The sequence below is a fragment of the Drosophila yakuba genome, chromosome 3L (assembly GCF_016746365.2).
Source record: "Drosophila yakuba strain Tai18E2 chromosome 3L, Prin_Dyak_Tai18E2_2.1, whole genome shotgun sequence".
Lineage (NCBI taxonomy): Eukaryota > Metazoa > Arthropoda > Insecta > Diptera > Drosophilidae > Drosophila > Drosophila yakuba.
Window position 1 is genome coordinate 15,004,963 of NC_052529.2, and position 23,449 is coordinate 15,028,411.

At 39.1% G+C, this 23,449-nt stretch overlaps 1 protein-coding gene across 1 annotated transcript in view; it reads left to right on the plus strand.

Moving 5' to 3' along the window:
• Positions 1-23,449, plus strand: part of LOC6534137 (Ig-like and fibronectin type-III domain-containing protein 2) — a 72,921-nt gene that overhangs the window by 18,055 nt on the left and 31,417 nt on the right. The window contains exon 2 of the mRNA XM_002094785.4: positions 10,372-10,461. The gene's annotated coding sequence lies outside the window, so the exon portion shown is untranslated. The remainder of the gene's footprint in view (positions 1-10,371; positions 10,462-23,449) is intronic.

The window sequence follows — 23,449 nt, forward strand, 5'->3', positions numbered from 1 at the left end:
GTTTGACAATATCAGACAATTAAAAGACGTTTTGGTTGCAGAGTGGGAGCTAATAAGCAATGAAACTCTCCAAAATTTAGCAGACTCTATGCCAAATCGCATTCATAAGCTTCTTATGGCTAAGGGAAAGCATATAAATTACTAAAATAAAAAACAATAATTGAATACAGAAACAATTAATAAGATTAAGAGAACCAAATGAAAAATACACATATACTTATTTCCTAAAGACTTGTTAAATTCAATAAAATATATTTATAAGTTTCCATTAAACTATGTCGTATTATTATATATTCTGTTAGCGGTTCAAAAGGCCTATAAATTAAAAAAAAACTTGACCGGATTCACTTTGTTGAAAGTATACTTTTTTGGAAAAAAATGCATCCACATATACTTATTTCCCTGAGGTAGCTAAAACCATAAAAACGAAGTCATAAAATTAGAGATACATAAAATTCGCTCGTGATTTAAGGCTTACTCGATTGCCGGGGGATATAAATCTTTTGAGTTCAATCAAGTTTACAAAATGTGAAATCATTATGGGGGATGTACATCAAAAGTTAAGGCTGTAAAATGCTGATATAGAAACTTAAATGATAACAAGTGAAAAATATACATATTTTTAGACGCTAATGAAAGTAAAAACTATGTTACTTAATTACAGCAGATAAATTTTATTGCTTGATAAATAATTAATAAATAAAAATTGTTAAGAAGTAGATATTTTAGATTATTACAAGTATGTAGTAGTAAAAGCTGCAGTCCAGGTAAATCCACAATGAGTTTAAGACACATATCATGTACTTCGGTGTCTCATTCATGATACTCCAGACAAGTGTTACAACAAGGCAACTCTTTAAGAAAATTGTTCAACGGCCATAACTGAACTTTTCCAGTAGAACCGGCCAGCTGGCCTAATAATTTATTAGCCAAGCACTTAGTATTCCGGTGTTGACAGGGCCGCAAACCAGAAAAAAATCTGTACCACGTCCATCTCTAATGACAACTGGCATTGAAACATTTAACGCGTTTATATTTAAAATGTTTGACTACGCATATGGTGTCTGGCTAAGTACATAAATGTATGACTATGGCTAAATGTGTATGCATATGCTGGTCTTGAATCGTTGAATCGCCACTTCTGCCTCTGCTTTTTTGGCCAAGACAGCTCTGCTCAGCTCAACTCAACTCAGCACAGCACACACACTCGCAGTGCATACATAATTAATTTATAAATTGTTAAGACAACGAACGATACAACACTTGGCCGTACATTTCTTTTGATGCTTTATCAACTGACTGGAATTTTGTGATGAGGGTTGGGGGCTGGGTTGCTTGAATGGGTGGTGTTGGGTGGTGCTGGGTGGTGCTGGGTGGTGTTGGGTGGCATCGGGCTGTCAGCTAGCGTAACGCTTCGTTTGCTTTTGCCTTGACAGCTGCCTACTGGTGCGGGTTGGCTGGTAATTGTGGGTGGGTGGAGATGGGAATGAGAATGGGGATGGGCCGTACAGTCAGCCTGTCTCAATTAAGCGCAAATTGAATTAAATACTTTCACATGCGAAAACAAAGCTGGCCAAACACGCACTCCATGGCCAGGAGACTGAAGACGTGTTTTTCCTATTAAAAAGAAAAATGTGAACGTAGAGAGGACTTGAAAGGCTGACTCCAAAGGGAAACACGACTGTGAATCTGTGCCAGATGAAACAATGGCAGGCAAAAGCCTGGGATTCAATGATAACAAATTGAACGTGTGCTGGGAAAATTTATAGGGCTTATGATCCTTCATGCCCAACCGAACGTATTTTGTTGACTAAACCATTTGTATCAAATATATAAAAAATGCTATAAAGACAAATATAACAATAAATTGAAAGAACAAAACAAATAGAAATAAATTGAAATTCGTCAAAAATTTTAAATCATGTAAGAAGCTAAGCAAATGAACAGTAACAATCTCCTTAGCTATTTAAAGCGATTTCTCTCCTCTCTCCAAATAGCAATATTTGCCAATAATTGTTGTTTCCAAGAACAATCTGTAAAATTTCGGTTATTGAAATTTTTAAAAACTCACAGGGGAGATTCAAGTTCGAAGCAGGCTTTAAGAGGCTTATAGTCTCAAGCGAGACTCGTTAGAAAGCTGGAAAATACCTTTATACGCCACTCGAAACAAAATTGGTTTAATTATATGGATACCTAGAGCCCTGGGTGCGTTCTGGGCCCACTGTGCTAAGCCCTCTGACTGATGCCGTAAATCCGCAGAGCCGCCGAGACTATTACGTGGTTAAACGCACCATGTCCACATAGGTCTCAGATGGCCGATCTGCCTGGCCAGTTATTCGCTCATGCACACACAATCAGTTGACCCAGTCGTGGGAATGGGATTTGCCATGTGGATGGGGTTTGGGATTGGGAAATGTCCAGATACATGGACATAGATACAAATTCAATCTTTTACTGCCTGTGTGTTTTTTCTCAATGGCAGCGCTTCACTTTTGTTCGTACAATTTTGCACTTGCTTTTCCAGCACCATGATGTCCTTTTACCGAGTTTTTCTTTCACTTGTTTTGTTTTTCTTTGCTTTGGTTTGCTTTGCTTTGCTTTTGGTTTTGTTTTATGGTGTGACACACGTTTCGCTACAATCTTCTGGCTCTTTGTGTCAGCGTTGAATTTGTCACATTGAAAAAATATATATAAAATATAGGTAAGAGGAAATATTAATATTTCTCCTTAAATTCCTTAACTAGCAGTAAATAGCAGTAAACAATTTTATAACAAAGTAATGCGATCAAACATCATCAAATAATATTAACATTCATATTATCATAACCATAAAATAATGGTAAAACGCAGCTTGTAACCAATTCCTAAACAGATTTTATTCCAGGTGCCAATTATTCTCGAATTTCGTTAGATTATTTTCCGCAGTGCACAAAACCCACACACCGTTCTCGCAGCAGATTTTTCTGCGTTGATTTGTCTTGGATCTCTCCTCTCGTGTGTGTTGGTTCAGCCTTTAATTCATTAGACCACAATCGTATTAACTCTGTAGTTGGGGATCTGGGCCTGCAATTTCATTTCATTTCGGTTTGGCATGGTTTGGCTTGGCTCAGTCCAGTCCAGTTCAGTTTAGTTCAGGTTTTTTCCCTCCTTTCGCTCGTGACACTTTTTTCCCAGGGCATCGCTTACAATATCCCCATACACGCAACACACACTCAAACACACGGATTGCTGTGGGACATGACAGCTTTTGGCTGTCATGTTTAGTCCGCGCGTTGTGTTGTGATTTCCGTTTCCGCTGGCAATCCGGCAAATGCATGCGGTTGTCTCTTTCACGCTTTTTACGCACCGCACGCTACGTGTCGCCGCCAATAAAAAGTACAAACAAAAAACCGACAGCCGGAAAAAAAATAAACGGAATTACAAGTTATCCCACCACTCTGAACACACACAAACACACCAAGCACGCACCGAATCCATAGCTATGGCAAAGCTATAAAAGTCAATAACGTCGTTAGCAAAAAATAAAAAATCAAATTGAAAATATAGTAAGACAGCTGAAAAGAATGCGAAAATGGAATAAAAAGTTCAGACATCGCTTCGCTAATAAATTCGTCAGCGGAATAATTTGGGGGGAAAACAAAAAGGAGGTTTTAGGAATGTTTAACAGAGTTCCGACATCGGAATACTTAGCAAGGGGAACATAACTTTTCCCCAATAAAAATGCTTTTTTGCTGCAGTTTTTCTTTTTTGCTCTGAAACATTGCAAATTTGTATGTGGAGCCACTAGTTATATTCTTGGCTGTATTAATTGGGTGAGATTTTGTCAGTGATGTTAGCTAACTATTGAGTGCAGTTAAGAAGTAGAAGGAGTCACAAGCTAAAAATGTAATAAAAAATGTAGATAAATATATTTAGTGATTAAATATGAGCATAATTGACCATAAATATTTGAATAAATAATTATCGGCAATTAATGTACGGGGTCTACAAGTGCTCCCTCGAGTAACATCTCAAGCTCATTAAGATATCCGCATTTCCGTGCTGTATATATTGCTCGAAAAACCTGGGCATACCCCATCGTATAGCCTCTTGGTTATTGGGTATTAAAAATGTAGAGTCTCTAAGCGGATTTCAACATGCTTCATCCGCCCACGCCCATTGCGATTTATATTGGTATTGGTATTGATATTGCCGCTTGCATGTGGCCCCGACTGTGTGTGAATGTGTACGCTCATTGAGTGTGTGTGGTTTGTGAGTGTGTGTGTTTGTGTGTGTCTGTGTGTGTGGTGGGGGTATTAGTGTGGCTGTGAGTGTGTGCGTCACAGGCGACGACTTCGTCGACGCCATTGCTGCCTGTTCCAGGAAATCAAAGCTTATCAGCGACTACAAGGACGACTGTCGTTGCGCTGATTTCGTTTGCGCCGAGTCCTTAGCCAACAAAACCACCCCCCGCCTCCCTAAAGCCATACCCCCCTACATATTACCCACCTTAGGCCTTGTAGAGCAATTTCAATGCTCCTCGAACTGCCACCCAAAATTGGTGGATTCCCTCCCATTAAATTACATGACGATGGCATTTCGAGTATTTGGCTTTTTTCCTCTTTTTGTCGGAGATGCACACACACTCACTTGTGCGGTAATCGCAGTGTGTGTGGAAATTGATGTCAACAGGTTAATAAGATCTATATTTATGGCGCATTTATATATGTGTTTTCCAAGTGTGGCCCCGTCTCCTTCCATCCGGCTATCTCCGTCTCTCTCGCTATGTGTGTGTGTGTGTGCTGAGCAGATAAAAGATTATAGAGCTCTGGTTGAAGGGACTTGAATGTATAATATAATGCGCCACATGAGGTAAGTGGGTGGTTAATTAAGGAATGTTTTTAAATACGTGAGTTGGAATTCTTTTGAAATGTGTACTCGGGTACAACTTGGCTCGTACGATGATCTGTTTTGGGGTGTTTGCTTACCCAAAATCGCGGGGGTGGGAAACACTTTGTGGCTTATGGCGTGAGTCAAATGGCTTAAAGAGAATTACACAAATTATTTCAGAAATGCAGATGGTTTTCCATTACAACGGTTTATTTCTGACTGTACTAGAGTATTGCTACTTTAAACGTTTGTTTACTTACTTTCGAGCAATTAAATACTTTTTCAATACTACACAAAATGATATTGTTTTGTGCTTTATTTAGGTACTATCATTAAATACCTGTATGAGAAATAACGCAGTTTAGGTCGTTTTATATATTAACAAAAGCTGAAATGCTGGATAAAAAATAGAACGATTTTCATCACGTATTAAATGAGTTTATATGATTTCAAACAGCATTTAACGTTGAATTTACAATAATTCCCTTCTGCTATACGCACTCGATAAATGCTTGATTAAATCATGTTTATATCAATCGACAGAGAAAAAAACGACGATTTAAAGTCCTCGAATGGATTACAGTGTTGAACAAAGTAATCCTTAAAGAAGATTTTGATGCGCATTACAGCAAGCCACATCATAAAAAACAATTTTAATTACATCCCCAATCGACTTTTCCCGCTTCCTTTGGCAGCCTTTATTACTAGCGCTCATCGGGAAACTTTAATATTAATACTTTGTTGAAAAGAAGCTGACAGAAAATGAGCGAGAGACCGGATAATATTGAGCAAGAATTTTTCACAGTCCATTTAATTTAATTAATTTTCATTCGTAATAAATTTTGTTTTTCTGCTGTGGCGGGCATTCTTTCAGAACGAAAAAAAAACAGTGGCAAAGACGTCGACAAAGAAGCATGTTAAATTTTAATATATATACGTAGGTATATATAGTTGCGGACACTTTGAAATGATTGCATATATACACGCAGCTATGATTGACTTTTCCACTTAGCAGGAGGCGAGCAGGAGGTGGGGAAAATCTGGTAGCCAGGCAGGCTATCTATAATCAATTTACACAATTTCCTCGTCATTTCCGCGATGCCTGCCTCGAAGCCAGTACCAAAGCGGGCTTTTAGAGAAGTAACTTGAATTAGTCTCTGCTGATTGCTTTCGGCTTTTAGTCCAGTCCAGTTCATTCGCCCGCCTTTCCCCGATCTATCTTTGTCATTGGGCTCCTTTGAGCCAGCTAAACAATGTTCCCTGTCAGCAGAACTCGTACTACCATATAGTAGTATAGTGGTTCCACCGACAGGCAGCACTTTTTGTTAGCCGCCGCTCGAAATAGATTAACATCTTCACGCAGTGGCAATTAAACATGTAGCAGACACATAGATTTTCCTCAGCACAAACGCTGAGCTCCATTCGACTAAAAAATGTGAAAGAAAATTCTAAAACGAAGCGAAATATACGCTTTTATTTTTATTTAAAAAAAAATAACTGTAGATAAATTAGCACTCACTGAAAGCCAATGCTTAAGCAAACGAGTTTGTTATTGTTGCTTTAAATATTTTTTATTTTAAAATTTAATCAAAACCATAAATAAACATTATGAGTTTTATTGCATTAAAAGGTAACATTTTGTAAGCTTTTTGTCATTCTTAGTTATGATTAAAGTACTCTTTGTGCCACAGAGATTCCGACTTCATACTTTACTCAAGGGGAGTTCGTCATCAGCAGGACTTCCTTCGCCGAAAGGGGCCATTTCCGGTATTGCAGCTACCCCAAGTGAGGGTATCTAAATACTGACCCCGCATATTGATACACAGACGACGAGGACGACGACGACGACGTAAAGTCGACTTAAAGGACAAGATCTCCGCCCCGTCCGGAAGTTCATGGAAGCGAAGGAAGCGGAGGAAGCTGAGGAAAAAAGGCATAAGATGGCAACTTCTGCCCCCAGTTTCTTGTAGTGGTTGGCCTTCCTTTATTTCCGCTTTTTTTTCATGCCGTACGTACGGTTTAGTTGTGTTTTGTGGGCGGCGCACATGACTGGAAATTATTTAAGCAGCTGTCAGCTTTGCACCGTCGCGCTTTGGCAGCACCAAAATGAGGAATCGGAGGATATACTATACATATAGACATATATGCTGCGACTGGGAGCTGTGCTCAGTTGGGTTGAGTTGAGTCGAGTTGAGTCGAGTCGAGTTGGAGGTTAGCAAAAGACAGTCACAAATTGGCAGGCTGCCTTGGTAGTTTGCCCCGTTGACTTTTTAAGCGCCAAGTGCTCGCACCCTGAACGCATGAAGATAAAAAGTACGGAAATAATCTCTCCCCTTTGCTCTGTGTGTGTGTGTGCGACTTAACTACCCGTATGTCTGCATAAAAGTGAAGTTTAAGGATACGTAATGGGCGGCCAGGACGACTTTTTGCCAAGTTCAAGTTGCGCAACGAACGCTCTAGAGCCAAAAAAGTGTGGGTCGGAATTCGATCAGCCAGAGTTCGACGGGTTAATTGAAACTTGCCAGCTGCGTCAGTGCTTACATACTTTAATTGAAATTTGGAGTGCTTAAGAAGCTCACGAAACTTTCGATCTGCGGGTTTTCACTGCTCTTAGTATCTATGAAATACAGTTTCTGTCGGAAAATGCATTTTCAGTCTTTGGGTTTTCATATAAGACAGAAAATCTTGCACAAGGTTCGAGTTTAAAGTGCAAATATTTACTTATTGGATTTTAGGTTTTTTTTTATTAACTTACAAACTTTTATTAAAAAAATTTATCTAGTTATATATTTAATTATTTATGCAGTATAAGGTAATGTAATCGCAAGTCCTTCTCTTTTTTTTTCGTTTCTCACAAATTTCACAAAATAGTAACGTTTTAATTTGCTGAAAAGTAAACTTGCCACCCGAAATAAAGATCGAATGTTTATTGATATCGCCGCTTCACCTGCTCACTTCCATTACCCTGCATTGGTAATTGAAACCTGGCATCCTACCAAGATAACCGTCGAAAAACTATTATTGCCCTCTTTAAAGGTAAAGAACATTTAATCAAATAAAAGCATACCCTCCACCGCGCACGACCGAAAAACTTGGTCTTAAGGACTTACCATATGCATATTGCTAACACGCCACGTAAAAGGACGAGCCAAAAAAAAGGAAAAGAAAACAAAAAATAAATGTCAACCCAAAGGAGCCAGAAAAAATAGATGGGATAACTTGGTGCTGCAGTGTGGTTAAAGTCAAGTCAAAGTTGGTATCCAGTTTACAGTCTCCACTGTTGCACCCGCCGCCGGTTGGCACTGTTTGTTTTTTGGGGTGTTGCGAATTTATTTATTGGCACAGTCTGGCGTCGCTTTTTACCTTCCTGCCAGCCAGGAGGCGGCTTCGGGTGGCTTTGCCGGCTGCCGTTGGGCAACATTTTAGTGCTGGCTTTATTTACCTGCAGCCAGAGTAATGGGTTAAATAAAAAGCTAACTGCTACCTGGTAGCTGGTAACTGGTAACTGCTAACTGCTGCCGTGCAGGTGGCACGAGACACTCGCCGATACAATGTTTTAACCATGGCCTTAAATGCTTAATTGTAAAATAGTTTGGCCGCTAAGCGAGTCCTCCTGGGCTGCACTAGACCTCGCTTGTTTATTCCAGTTCCTGGTTCACTTCTCTATGGTCCATGGGCTAATAGGGTTTTAATGTTATTTGTGGACTTTGCAGGACTTGTGCTGACTCAGAGCTGTTGCTCTTCATCGATTCACAGTTCGATTTTTTCAGCCGGTATGCTAAGATTTAAGAAGCTTGATATGTTATATTATAGCAGCTTAACGCTGAATTAAAGTATAAACAAAGTATCTATCTCAAGACTGGTTTAGGTTTGGGCTAATCGAAGAGCGAATGTGAGAAATCATTCATTTTAGACAGTTAAATTGTATTGTAATAATGCTATACGTAGACAAACTAAACCACTTCACCTTTCGACCATACTAGTAATTATGATCACACCTTTTGTTACTAAAGTACGTGAGGGGTGTCCTTCCGGGAATTCACGGACCTCAAAAGGTAGAATCCTCTGCCTACTTTTCCGCCATCGCCACTATATGTATATGGTGGGTATTTTTTCGAGCCACCAGCGGCAGACTAAGAGCTTGGTAATTAAAGCGAAATAAAGTGTGGATGGGTGGCGGCATCCTGCTGGCAATCCTTTAAATGTTTGTCTAGCTGTTTGGAAGTCATCCTTATCCTTGGTATCCCGCTTTGGCCCAACTCCCACGAAAACCCCGCCCCTTTAGATGAGGCCCATTCTCATGTAGATGTTGGAGTTATGGGCGTGCCCTGCATAGTTCTTGTTGTTGTTTGCTATTCATCGTGCTCGCTGGGAGGTTCCACTGTGCACAGAGAAAAATTAGGTTTGATTAAAGACAATTTTGTAATTAAGAAATATAATTACACATTTAATTGCATTTTATAAAGGTTTTTAAATTAAATAGTTTTTATGGACTTACTATTTAGATATGCATTAAAAAGCATAGAAATAGTTTATTTATTACTGAAAGTGCTTATAATGAAATATTTCGTATTTGTCTATGTACAAAGTTTTTATTGTAATATTTATGCATATGAACTCTTTGACTTTTCTCTCAGTGTTGTCGCAAACGCAGTTACTTGCGTTGCTCCTGTTACTGTTGCCAGAGTTGTTGTTGTTCGTGCAACGTAAAATTAATTTGCACAGCCGTTTTTCATTTCGTTTGTCGCTTCAATGTTTAATGTCGGAGTGTGTGTGTGTGAGTGCGAGTGTGTGTGTAAGTGGGTGTGTCTGTGTGTGAGCGTTCCTTGCATATTTTAGCAAGATTGCATTCATTCCAAATTCATCGCTCTCATACCCGTCCATCCAACTCACCGACCCTCCCCCACACCCGCCTCATTTTCCACCCAGCCGACACACCTTTCGCTTCGCCACCTTTATTTTGCCGGAGAAGGAGCTACAATCACTACTTTACCTGGCCCGAAGACACAGGACGAGTTGAAGTCCTTTCGATGAGGTCGTGGGGTAGATTTATATGTGCTTAGTTGCCTTTGCTTTGCCACGCTTACCAGCGAATTTATAACATTTTTAATGCAAATTGGTACATGAAAAGAGTTAATTTCCTTTATGAACAAAGGCAGTCATCAGTTTGAGCTCAAGCAGTCTTTTGTTTTTATGCGATGTTGGTAAAGAAGATCCTTGGCTGGTTTTAGGTGATTTTGATAGCATTCTGCAACGGGAAGTGGCTTATTGAATGAATGTTTTAGAACTCTAAGTTTGCTCTACGAAAATAATGATAAGCATTCTAGTTCATCGTTCCTGTAATTTACTTAAAGACGTTCAATTTATCAGTGAATATGGTACAGGTGCAAATAAAAGGTTTAAAATTGGTTACAAATGTAAACTCATTTAATTTAAATTTAAATAAATGTCCTCTGTCATAATTTAAAGCTAATTAGCCCTCTAAATCCATTCTACTTGCAGACTCTCCACGATTGTAACGAATGATTTGTATGAATTTGAAGGCAAACTTGGAGCTGAAAGGATTAAGCAGTCGCATACTTTACGAGCCCAGTAAGTGCGGCAAACTCATTAACATCGAATCCCCATCGAGATATGGAACAGTCGATATATCATTTTACGGGGCTGCCATCAAAATAAACAACTTGACCAAAATTATACCCTTAAGCGGGCTGCAATAGCTGGCAATTTACCTCCCAGTTGTATATTTATACCCGTTACTCGTAGAGTAAAAGGGTATACTAGATTCGTTGAAAAGTATGTCACAGGCAGAAGGAAGCGCTTCCGACCATATAAAGTATATATATTCTTGATCAGGATCAGTAGCCGAGTCGATCTGGCCATGTCCGTCTGTCCGTCCGTCTGTCCGTCTGTCCGTCCGTCTGTCCGTCTGTCCGTCTGTCCGTCCGTATGAACGTCGAGATCTCAGGAACTACAAAAGCTAGAAAGTTGAGATTAAGTATACAGACTTCAGGGACATAGACGCAGCGCAAGTTTGTCGATTCAGGTTGCCACGCCCACTCTAACGCCCACAAACCGCCCAAAACTGCCACGCCCACATTTTTGAAAAATGTTTTAATATTTTTTCATTTTTGCATTGGTCTTGTAAATTTCTATCGATTTGCAAAAAAACTTTTTGCCACGCCCACTCTAACGCCCACAAACCGCCCAAAGCTGCCACGCCCACACTTTTGAAAAATGTTTTGATATTTTTTCATTTTTATATTGGTCTTGTAAATTTCTATCGATATCCCAAAAAACTTTTTGCCACGCCCACTACAACGCCCACAAACCGCCAAAAACTGTCCTTCGCACTTACACTAGCTGAGTAACGGGTATCAGATAGTCGGGGAACTCGACTATAGCGTTCTCTCTTGTTTTTTTCTATTTTGGGCGGGGACCGTAAATTCTGGACAGACTGGGAGGAATCGCAAAAAATTTATAGACAAACTTGTGCTATTGCAGTGGCTTGGGTGTTTTTGGATGGCACAACTTTTGCTTGAATATAATATTCATAAATTTAATCCGAGCAAACACTTTTCGCGTATTTCGTGCGCTATATTTTTGGTTTTTCTCATTCTGGAGCCGTTTTTGTTTTTATTTGGCCGCCCACGTTTATCACTGAGACGACGTCAAGTATTCCACTTTTGCAACATTTTCCGGGTTCGGTTTTCCTCGCCATCTCCTCTCCCCACTTTTGGCCTAACTCTCTGTATCTGTGTTCTCGTGGCAAAGAAGGAATAAACAAAATAAATAATTCATAATGCAAATAGGCCAAAACACACAGAGACAAGCCGAATGCCAAGGCAACGGCAAAATAAGAGCCCGGCGGCGAAATTGCAACCCGGCCAGGACTCGATCCTGACTCCTTGGACTCCTCGGACTCCTCCATCACGGTCCTCGATCCTTGGACGATTCGCCGGCAATCTGGCCTGTGTACACAAGCACTTTTCGGCCGAAAGGATTATCAAACGAATCAGGTATTCCGTCCATTGTTGGCATTGCCCAAATGAGGGATCTGTTGGGCACCTAAAACAGTAAAACAATCGCAAAAAATGTCAATTCTGGGGTATACTAGGCACTGCAACTAATTTTGGACTGTTTTTAGTCTAGGAAGTTGTTGCATCAATGTTTTATTTACTTTTAATTAGCTGCGTTTACACACGTCTTTCTAAAAGGTTTTAAAACCTAAACAAAGCCTGAAAGTAAGGATTTTTATTTGTTTAAGGCTTCCAACTAATTTGTTTTTGAAAATAACAAGCTTTTTAATTGAAATGCGTTCATAAATCTAAAATTTAAAAAAATTTTACTGGAATGAATATGATTCTATTTTGTTTAGTACTATAAGGTTAAAGAAAATACTTTAATTCTGCGTGAAATAGTAAAAGTAAGCCTCGCTATCGAATGCTTCCGGTTCCAGTACCCCATTAACTTATTGACCCTCCACCGAAAACCATTTCAAGTTCGATGAACCGTTTCTCGCTGTGCACTCTCATTCCGGCTGAACTTATGGCCCGTGCAGCTAAGCCACGGTTAAGGGTTTTACGGCTTTAAATAGTCAACCAAGGCTAAGCAGGGGCCGCAACATCAACAGCAGAGGGGTTACGGAGTGGGGAGTGGGGAAAAGGGCAACACCGCATATATTAAATAAAAAATGCAAAATCGTTTGGGCCTTCTAAGGGTGATGAGGGTGACTCTCTTGGCCGAAGCGTGTGCAGCTGAAATAATCAAAAAAAAAAAAAAAACTGGGAAAAGTAGGTGGAAAAGCCAGATGAAGAAGCAGAAGCGCAGAAGAAGCGGTAGCAGTAGCACAAAATAAGGAGAAGCGGCAAGCGTAATCGCCAGCAACACTCGCACACACACACACACACATACTCAGCATGGTAAAAAATGCAACAAAATCGGATTAAAAAGTGCTCACGGTTTGAGCAACCGAGCAAAAGACCAGAGCCAAAGCCAAAGCCAAAACCGGCTGCCAGAGCCTCAGAAACAGTAGTCAAAACAAAAAAAGTGACAAGAAAGCGCAGAAAAGTCAAGTGTTTCAACTATGAGATACTTACTATCCTGTTGTGCTACAGGAATGGGTCCAAAACTGACTATAAATAAATAATATCTAAACAGCAAACATTTTTAATGTAGGCTTTCGTTGAAAAAGTGCTTTTGTTGACGTTTATAAAGAGTATGCAAAAAATATTGCAATTTAGATAGGCATCCCAAAACAGGCAAGCTTACCTATAATTCTTCTCGGAATCTTCTGGGTTGACTCCATTAATTATTCAGAGTTTTTCCCAGTTACGGGGAATGGAAAGCAAAAAGCTATCTAATCCCTTTAACAAACAATTTCACATTCGCGGTATGCCCGCGTAATCTACTAGTATCGGGTATTATAAGCGCCCCCATTCAAAACCTTTTTGCCACCCACCCAACCGGCAAAAGAGATACAAATTGCAGTAAGACGGTTTTTTATAGTTCAACGATGGATTTACGATGTTGCACGACTTTGAACTACATTTGTGGGGGTTTGCCCTGCAATGCCATCAAATCCCCGCGGACTGCTTAAGTTTGTTGTTGGGGGTATGGTGGATGGTGGGATGGGGTTCATCCAGAACGGGTGCTGAATAAAACTATCTTTCCATCTATCCAGCTAGTTTGTTAACAGCTAACCAGTCGGGTGTGTTGCTCCACCGGGTGTAACTGTACTTGCCTGCCCGTTCGACCGTTACGGCTCGTAAAAGTTGCAACTTTTTCCTTAGCAAGGGGTGTGCAGTGAGGGTTGCACTTCGGCCCCATCTATTTTTTATTCCCATCCAAACACTCGATGAACTACAAGTAGATGCAAAAAGGCGGAGGCCGGTAGCAAGGAGCACATAATATGGCCGTAAACTGGGAGTGCTGCGTCCGCTGCAAGTTGCAACAAAATTGCAGCAGCAGCCATGTTCTAAGCCGGTTAACGGTCGCACCCACTGGGTAAATATTGTGAAAGGGGTGGTGTAGGGAGTGTAGGGGGCGTGGTGCATGACGCCTGCCAAGGAAATTACGGATTCAAATTAGCGGCACTCAATCTCAATCGGGGTAGAGTTCCGACCGCCCACTCAACCGCCAGCTAATGCGTTTTATGATCCCCACTTTATAGACCCAACTTACCCAGTGCACTAAAGAAAATCATAGGTATTGTTATAATTTGTATTATAGAATAGAAACCAGCATATTACTCACACAATATAATTTATTGTGGCGTTGTTTTTAATATTTTATGAATTGGGATCAATAGAAAAAGGGAAATATTCGTATTCATTGTTCAGTTGATGTATACCTAAGACTAAGCATTGTCAAATGGATGTTTTGTTTAGGCTTAGGGATACCTTTACATAAAAATCAGAATTAAAACCGCTTTCTATCACATTTTCTCACAGTGTATTCTCCTTATGTGCCACACAGCCTTCGATTCGTTCGGCCCACTTTTATGCAATTTAATCAACTTATCGCGTAAAATGCACAAACGTTTTTCTTTCGGTTCGCCAAGTGCAGCGCTCAACTCGCAGCCAAAAAAAGAAACCCCCAGCAAAGTAATCAATGATTTTTCAGTTTGTGCATTAAAATGCAAAGCCCTGAAAGCACCAGAGCACCAGAGCCACCCAGCGAATAACCGAACCCATTTCAGCCACATTTTACTCATTGGCTCTGTTGCTTATTTAGGGCTAATTAAGTTTCATTTAATGGCTGCCATTGGGTGGCACCACCACCCGGTGGAGAGTTCCCGAGGTCAGAGGGTGGCTGTTGGTACTTTGCAGTTTAGCAGTCAGTTGTTGTTGATGGCTCGCTGTATTGCAGAAGCAAAAAATAAAAAACACACAAAACTGAAAACAAAAAGAAAATAGAAAATTTCCGCGTGCCGCTTTTTAACTTTTTCCCGGAGTTGGCAATTGAAAGTTTCTTGCGGCTGTGGAAGGGGAAGGGGATTTCGGATTGTGGATCGGGTAGCATTGGAATCTATCCCACTTATGCAATTTAGGGATTTTAACCGAACGTTGGTAAACTTTTGTTTGAATGATCCCACTTTTATTTTGACTGAGTTTTGTTTTCCATCTCTGACCAAGTTTTTTATCGTTTAAGCTGGGTATCGCTTTGAAATGGTAATTATCCGGATAGTTTTTTGGAGGACATGTAACCATATTTGAAATTCGTTTTGAGAATTGTGCAAACTATATTCTGTTATATAAGTTATACCTACCATGTAAATCTAACCGCAGAAACACAGATCAAACCAAAAGAAAGAACAAAGTCAAACATTTGTTAATTAAATAAATTAGCTAGCCACAAGCCAGCCTTGTTGTTTCCTCAATGGATATCATTAGTTGGCGGCTTTGATTCCATAGAACGAGATTAACTGAAATGGCTGGCAATTTTCGATGGGCATTTAATGTCTGTCTTCGGGACAAGACTAATGATGACCTTGTAGGGTCAGATCGGACCTGTCTGATTCAGCAATTATGGGGGTCTAATGATGAATATCTGCCTGTGAAGCGAACAGTGCCATGGAGATGATGCTGGGTTCGGTTTCTATCAGGTCTCAGCTTCCATCGATTTTCCATCGTGATTTGAATCATTCATGGCTGCATACAATCAGCAGTGATCGGCTCTATAACTGGGCGAGCTTAATGCTTTATAATTGACAGACAACACTTTGTTTATTCGTCTCCAATTGAATTGATTCCAAGTCCATCCATCCATTCATCCACTTGTAACGCCAACACGCTGCCTCAATCCAGCCAGTCAGCCAGTCGTTTGTCCATTTTTCATAGCCAACTTGGCTAATATATAGATTTGTGGTTGAGGCAGGTAAACCGGTTCTTTCCTGTAAGGCATTTCTTTCAAGTGCACATAACATACTGTAGGTTCTCACTCACCCTTTACTGCGCGAAACCAAACCAAATCCACACACTTGTGCGAAACAAGTTTTCAAACAAACTTGCTCGGCCGGCCATTTGAATATTTATGAATTCTAGTGCAAAAGTTGGAAAAAAAGTTGAAAAAAATATATTAATCTGACTGTACCGAATATATGAATACCCTAGCGATGGGCCTTCCTTCAAACATAACTATGTCTAATGTAAAGATTGGTTTGGATGTTATAGGAATACGAAATGAATACGTAACTCGAATTAATACATTTATTTTTCATTACATGAGTTTTTTTGTATTAGCATAATAACATCAGCCGTATATTACAGCCAACTAAAACAAAGATGTAGGTAAATGCGGATATGTATCGGCTCCCTAGTAATAAATTATTAGCTTTATGGGTTCAGGGAATAATTAAACTACCCACTGCAAGTGTAGCTCAAACCTAAGACAGGTTAAATCCATATCGACCGTTGTATGTCGTGTACATCTTTATTGGTTTTTAAGCGCTATTTGTTGGACTTCTTCATTCACACCTTGGGTGGAAAACGAAGCCACAAGTAATGGAGGTACTTAAAAATGCTCACAGTAAATGGCTGGTAAATACCGCGGGACAATTAACTGAGACAAAGTACTTTGAAAACAGTTACAAGGTCAAGGCGACCCAAAGCCAGTCACCCACCAATCCACTCGGCGAATTCAACAACAATTCAAATCCAACAATTCGAATTCTGAAAGCTGAAACAGCTGTTTCATCCATTTGTCGCGGTACGCCTGCGCACAGAATATGCAAATTGAGTGAATAAGAAGTGTGCGAATTGCAGAAACTTGAACAAAAGACAAACTGCAACAGCTGACTAACTAGGAATTCATGTTTGAGCTAAACTTCCATAATTCGAATGCACATTTCTGTGATTATGGGCGAAATAATTAAGGTACTTTTCAAGGGTGGCAGATGAAGTACTTAGGTTTTAAAACATAAAATAAGCTAAAGAATCCTTTGAAGATTTTCAAAATAAGAAATAAATCTAGTTCTTAGTTCTTAGCAAATTTTCCATTACATTCCAGTTGAAAATCTAATTAGAAAATCCCTCAGCCAAATCATAGAATTCTCGATAAATATAATTCAATTAGTAAATGTCTACAATCTGTGCTAAATCAAACTCTGACTGACATATCAAAATGTATTCAATGACAAACTAATTGAATCTTTGTGTCCCAGACAAAGTGAAACATTTGGCAACATTGTGGGCGAAGGTGAAAACGTTGTTATTTTACACTTGAATTACAAATGCTAGTAGCAACATGTGTATCTGTCCAGTTGCAGGCAAAGACAACAGTGCGTATTAGTAATTTATATGCTTTACTTCACCGAATGTCTCGGCATCTTTACATAAACACATATATGTACATATATATGTATAAACCGAATTATCGGGCATTGAGTGAACATCTGTGTTTGTGAGAGGCTCGCCTGCCGAAACATTTGGGCACAGGCGGGAATTATTTAAATGGTTCATCTTTAATGCTGTTAATAGTCTGCAATCAGGCGGTTATTTGTTGTTCTACTTGCTGATGTCCTGGCATAATTTACCCTAGCCCCGAAAACCCCCCTTGCATATTAATGCAATTTATGAGGGGGACTGACAAAAGCGTTGCTTCATTTCCCTAAGCTAAGGATTCCCCGGCAACCTGGCAGCGTCTCCGTTGTCCTGGGAACTGATGTTCCTCGTTCCTGTCCCTGGTGTACCTTGATAATTCTGCATTTATAATGCTGTCAAATGCATTCAGTGTTGTTTTTGGCTTTCACATAATTTAGTTAGCAGACGAGAAAGCGGTCAGGTGAATGGCCGATAAGTGACAGGATTTGTGGGCCAACGACAGCTGTGTGAATTGGGTATGAACTTTGGCTTTGCAATTGAACAGTGGTGAAGTCTTTCTCTAAAAATACCAATATTAATATAAGTTTCAGGTGAATTTTAATTTGTCTAAGGATTTTCAAAGTCAAATTTATAGATATTCCATATTATCTGCAGTTAATTACTGTAATCATTCAGAGCACTTACTTCTTTGTAAATTGTTTCCCCCACGTCAGTTCTCAAGATATTTAAACAAGTTTCTATATTATGTTTCCTTACAAATTAACTTTCTCAAATGTGTGCTGAAATTACTAAACTATTTGCTTGCATGCTGTAATTTTGTCCACAGTCGTTTACTAGACACTTGTACAAATTTAATTGCATTTTCGTTACTTGAGATCTCTAATTCTCTCCTTTGTATACAGACGACTATTGACGTCTTTACGATAGAAATTAAAAATATAAACAAAACCGGTTTTAAATACGCTTTTGACCAAACAATATACACTTATCAAGCTGTCTATTTGGACAGAAAACACATAAATGCTAAATGTTATACGTAGTTAAATATTTGTCTGTTAATTGGAAACAGAATTAGTATCGCATTATTTGTGCGTCACATCTTAAAACTTATTTTTATTAGTCACCAATTGTGCGGGCTATGGTCAATTCGATTTATTTTGATGTTATTGAATGTAACGTCTTCTGCAAATCCTTTTTGGCAATGCCATATATTGCTGAGGATATCTGCAGTAACCATGTCCTAGGCTCGAAAAGGGGTTAACAAAATGTCTGGGTGTAATAAACATTTATGGCTGCTAATATTGAGTACGTTGAACCGGCGGAATGAGATAGCTGCTTCTAAAGGGGCAAGTTCAAGACCCATAAATTACGTTTGATTATCAAAAACAGTTACCAAAACTACTTACAGCCATTCTCATACTTTCTGCCATAACTTTTAGCCCGGCCCACACACAACACAGGGCACGAAAAAAAAGAAGAAAATTCAACTAGATGAGAATACAAAAGACGCCCACAAAACTATGTCAGTCAGTATCTTGGCTTTTCCCGCCCCTCCCCAACCCCCCTCGACGGTTCGATGTCAAGTTGCCTTGTCAACGGCAAAGTTTTCCCCACATGTCGGGGTGGCTTGGCGATTTTCTCGGGGTTTTCCGTCGGGTTAGTGAAGTGTGGCGTCTGCATAATACGTATTTAGGTTTCAGGCGGACGGGTATAAATTTCACTTTGTATTTCACTGGGCCCATATTTATTTCGCCCCCTCTCCCCCTCTTTTGGATTGTGCGGATTTGTGTGCGAGTATTTTCAATTATATACACACATTTGTACACATAACCACGCATGCATAAACAAAGTAACAACAAAGTCGACAGGTTGAAACAGAGCGCAAAAAGCCAAATCGGAAGGAGAACGGCTGCCTGGCAGACAAAAGTTAACAAAACACAAAACCAATTTAACTTCTTGATTTTTGGTTCATTTTCATAAATAAGTGAAAAAGCGGCAACAGCAGCAGACGGAGCTTCATATCCTTCGAACAGGACCCATTCCAGCTAACCTTAATGCTTTTGCACGCCCTTACGCCTTGACACAGGAAAATCCCCGATATCTCCCCGACCCCCGTATCCTTACCCCAAATCACCCCGCCCAATTGTACCTCGGTTGCCCACTGCAAAAAAAAATTTAAAATGGTTCATCAATAAAAAAATATATAAGAAAATGTTTAATAAGGACGGTACCTTTTACTTTAAAAAGTGGTATTAATATTCATTTAAATATTATTTTTAATGGAACAGTTATTAAAAGATACTAGGGTTTTCTTCCATTTGTTAACATTTATCATTTTATGTTGATTCATTTATTTTATACCTAATAATGACTTGCAAAATATGTTCACCTATTATATTATAATTATTTTCAATTATTATTCAACCATAATATTGCGATAATTTTTCTCAGTGCATCTTTTCCAAGCATCATCAGCTGCTTTTTGTGTGCTCATTACGGCAACTTGACATTAATAGGCAGCAAACAGCAACACAAACACACAACCGTGCAGATAGAAATATATATATGGATATATGTATTACATGTGTGTTTTTGCACACTCCCACAAATAAAGTGAACAAATAAGCCCTGCTGGGCTTTCCTTTCCATTGAAAATAATTAAATTTTCAATTATAATCAGGAGTAAATGCGGGAGTTTCTTTATTTTCGTGCCCTTTTTATGGCCTTGTGTTCTACAGTGTTTTTCGTGCTGGGATTGGAATGAATGGTGTTTCATCTACATATATGTATGTAGTTTGCTCACATGGCATATTAACGATGTTGATTTCAACATTGAAAGTCATTAAGTTTAAATGGAAAAGTGTTTAAACGGTAAAATTCAATAAATGACTTAAAGAGAGTAACTAACTAAAAATCTATATAATAAACCAAAGGGTTTTTTTAAATCTTTCTGAAAGATATTGAAACCAAAATCTTTGCCAAGCATATTTTTCAGTTCATCAAAAACGAAACCAGTAATAAATATTAAAAAAAATCGTTAAAAACTAAGTAAACTGTCAATATAACTATGAAAAAGTTACGTAATTTTGTGATATATTTGCTTTGCATATTCGGACTATCGTTTCGATTTGCTAATTTTTTGTATCCACATGTGCCGCACACAAATTGAGGGACGTGCAGAAAAAGGTGGCATAATGTTGAAAGTTTTTGCTAAACCGATTTTCATTCGCAAACAAAAGCCTTTGCACACATCTATGGTCTGAAATATTATTTGCTTTGCTGCGTCCCTGCCAAATCAGCATATTTTCCCCCACAGAGTGGAAAATTTAATTTTCTATTAATTATTATTCGCACTTTTATGTCTGTGTGTGCGGTGGACTGCCCGTCTGGATTGCGTCCTTTGCTCCGGTCTACTAAAGTGGTCAAAGTTTTATTGGCTTCTGTTCGGTTTTTGTTTAATTGCAAAATACCATGATGCTCTGGACTGTGCACTTGTGGACTTGTGGACCAACTTTAACTGCAGACCAGTGACCAACGTCATCTGCTTGGTTTGGCTTTGCTGATGGTCCAAGACAAGGAAAGTTGTTTATGGCACAGGTTGAGTGAGGCAAAAGTTTTCTTATTTACCTGTTGGCGCAGACAATACTTTATGGCCTGATGATGATTATAAACCTGCTCCCCGACCTCGGATTTATGAGTTCTCTTTGAGAGTTCTCTGTTGAGAGTGGGAGTTGATCCAGATTGGAAGCGTGGCTACTTGATTGTGGCAGGTGCTCCTGCTAAATATCCTTCTTTATGGCGATGAAGGAAATTGGCTTAGTTGTCTGTTAGTTTAGCGGGTCTCAAGAAAACGTTTGTGGTGGCCATTTTATAAGCAGGTGGCTATATAAAAATGGAGAAACTAGGGGTTATTGCGAAAGTTTAGCATTGAATTTGTGGAAGCAGCTTAAAGCTTAGTTTTTCCAAGAAATAAAATCGTTTTTATAATTAAAGGATTTTGTAGATGTTCCTACTATCATTTTGGACTGTATGCGATATTCAGGCATATTCAGGCAAGCAACGGTCAACATTTCAGATATTTAAAAAAATTGTAAACAACATAAGTTAATTTTGTGGAACTTTTGTTTCAGTAAGATTTCTAATCATTTTCCATATGTTTAATTTGCAAGATGTTTTGTTTAAATATAATCGTTAAGTATTATTCCCCACATAAATTCTCTTCGATTGAACGACGAAAATTATTATTTTCCCTCGTCGAATCATTAATCGTTGAATGAAAAGCTGAAAGCGCCCCAAGTAAATACTGTCTATCTGTACGAGAATGATTTCCCATCGATTATGTCTAAGCCCCAAGATGTCCGAATGGCTTATCGGTATATCAGTAAATATTTCGCACAACCAACAGAATGGCAAGATGAACAAGGACACAAAACAATCGAGAACCATTTCGTCAACGTTCATTTGCGATAAGTACTTGTTCTAGGGATAAGTTTTGGGGCCATGTCGGAAACTATCAATATTGCAATATCATTTAGCGCTAATCTCCGATACAATTTGGCCATGTTAATGCCCCGACAGCTGACCCGAAAGACTATTTCAACACTTTCAATCAAGCGGGGCCAAAAAGGTTTCCCATTCATTTTCATTTTAAGATGCCAGACATCAGCTGCTGGTCCCTTCGGAACTTTTCCTGGCTTCATCTCTTGCCAAATTGTTCGTTGTTCGTTGTCTGTTGGTTTTGTTGGCTTAAAGCTGCTTTTCAAGTGGCTTTCTGGGGAGGAAGTTGGCATTCACAGCACCCGCTTTTGGCCTTCGGTTCGGTTTGGTCGGTTCGGCTGGACGTTTTGAAGATATTCGCTTATAAGTTGGAAAATTACAAACATTTTTGCGTATTTGCCTCGGTGGTTGCTGTTCTGGTGGTTGCCTTGACTCGGTGTCTGTCGTACACATGCTCTTGTCTCTGGATCTCTGGCTGTTGATGCAACAAAAGCCAGCGGGAAAATCAAATAAGCAACAGCCGAAAACATCTTTTCACCAGAATCCAGACTCCGAAAGAATAAAACTTGCTGCAGAAGAAGGCTAAAGAAGCATGCAGCTCAGCCATCAAAAGCCGGAAACTAAAATTTTGTGGCAGAAGTTAAGGCAACGCGCACAACTTGTCGATTGTGCGTTGTGTTGGTTACTCCTCGATTTGCTGCACTGTGAATAAATCTATATGTTAATTTAAATTTCAGTTTAATAACCATTTAAAAGATACTACTCTAAAATGTGATAATAATTGGTATAACTTCAATATTAATTATACAAATATAGAGCCCATTTTTAGAGACAAACAAATTGTTTTAGATTTCATTAAAATAATATTAATAATCCTATACAAGATGTGCCCAGTTAATTATTTTTCCAGTGTGCTTTCCTGCTACTCGCCTTTTTTGGCGGTCGCAGTGCTGAAACTTTGTTTTTCCTTTTTATAGAGTTTTTCTTTGGGCCTTTTTCGATTTATTTTTGCTTGCAGAAATCGTGCCAACAACTGATTTGACTGAAGACTTTGCCGCACTCGCTGAGGCGGTGAGTGGAAATGAGGATCCGAAAGTGAGAGTTTGAAGTCTGTTCTGATTTGGTGGGTGTTGTGGAGGTGGGAAATGGGAGGCGGATAAGGCAGGTTCTTATTTAGTTTTTTGCAGCTACTTTGGCACTGGGCAAAAAAACGTATCGCTATTTAAGTGATGGATTAGTGCCCATTTTGTAGATTGCTATTTAATCTTTATATAGTTGCAGTTCTCATAAGTCTGAGGTAAACATGTACCAACGATCGAGTCAAATTACTAGCCATTAAAATAAATAACAACGTTAGATAAAACCAGATTATAAATTGTTTAGCTGAGCCAGATTATAAATTATTTGGCTGAGACCAAGTATTATTTAAATATATTATATAATATATTTTACATTATAATATATATAAAACTATATTGGCAGCAGCAAACAAAGCTAGGAGTCATATACTCATATATTTGTAATATTTCCTTTCAAAAAACAGAAATATGATTTTTCAGTGAACTTTTAACTCCATTTTCTGTGCATATTGGAGCCATCTATTCAGACACCAACTTCATGGCGGCGGGAATGGATGAGGAAAATGCTTGGCACTCAGCTCAACTACTTTATTTGTGCTTTTGTATCTGGTCGCGTTATTATTTAACTTGTGAATGCCCTCAATGATGTTTTCTTCTTTGCGTATTTTATGCTGATTTCGC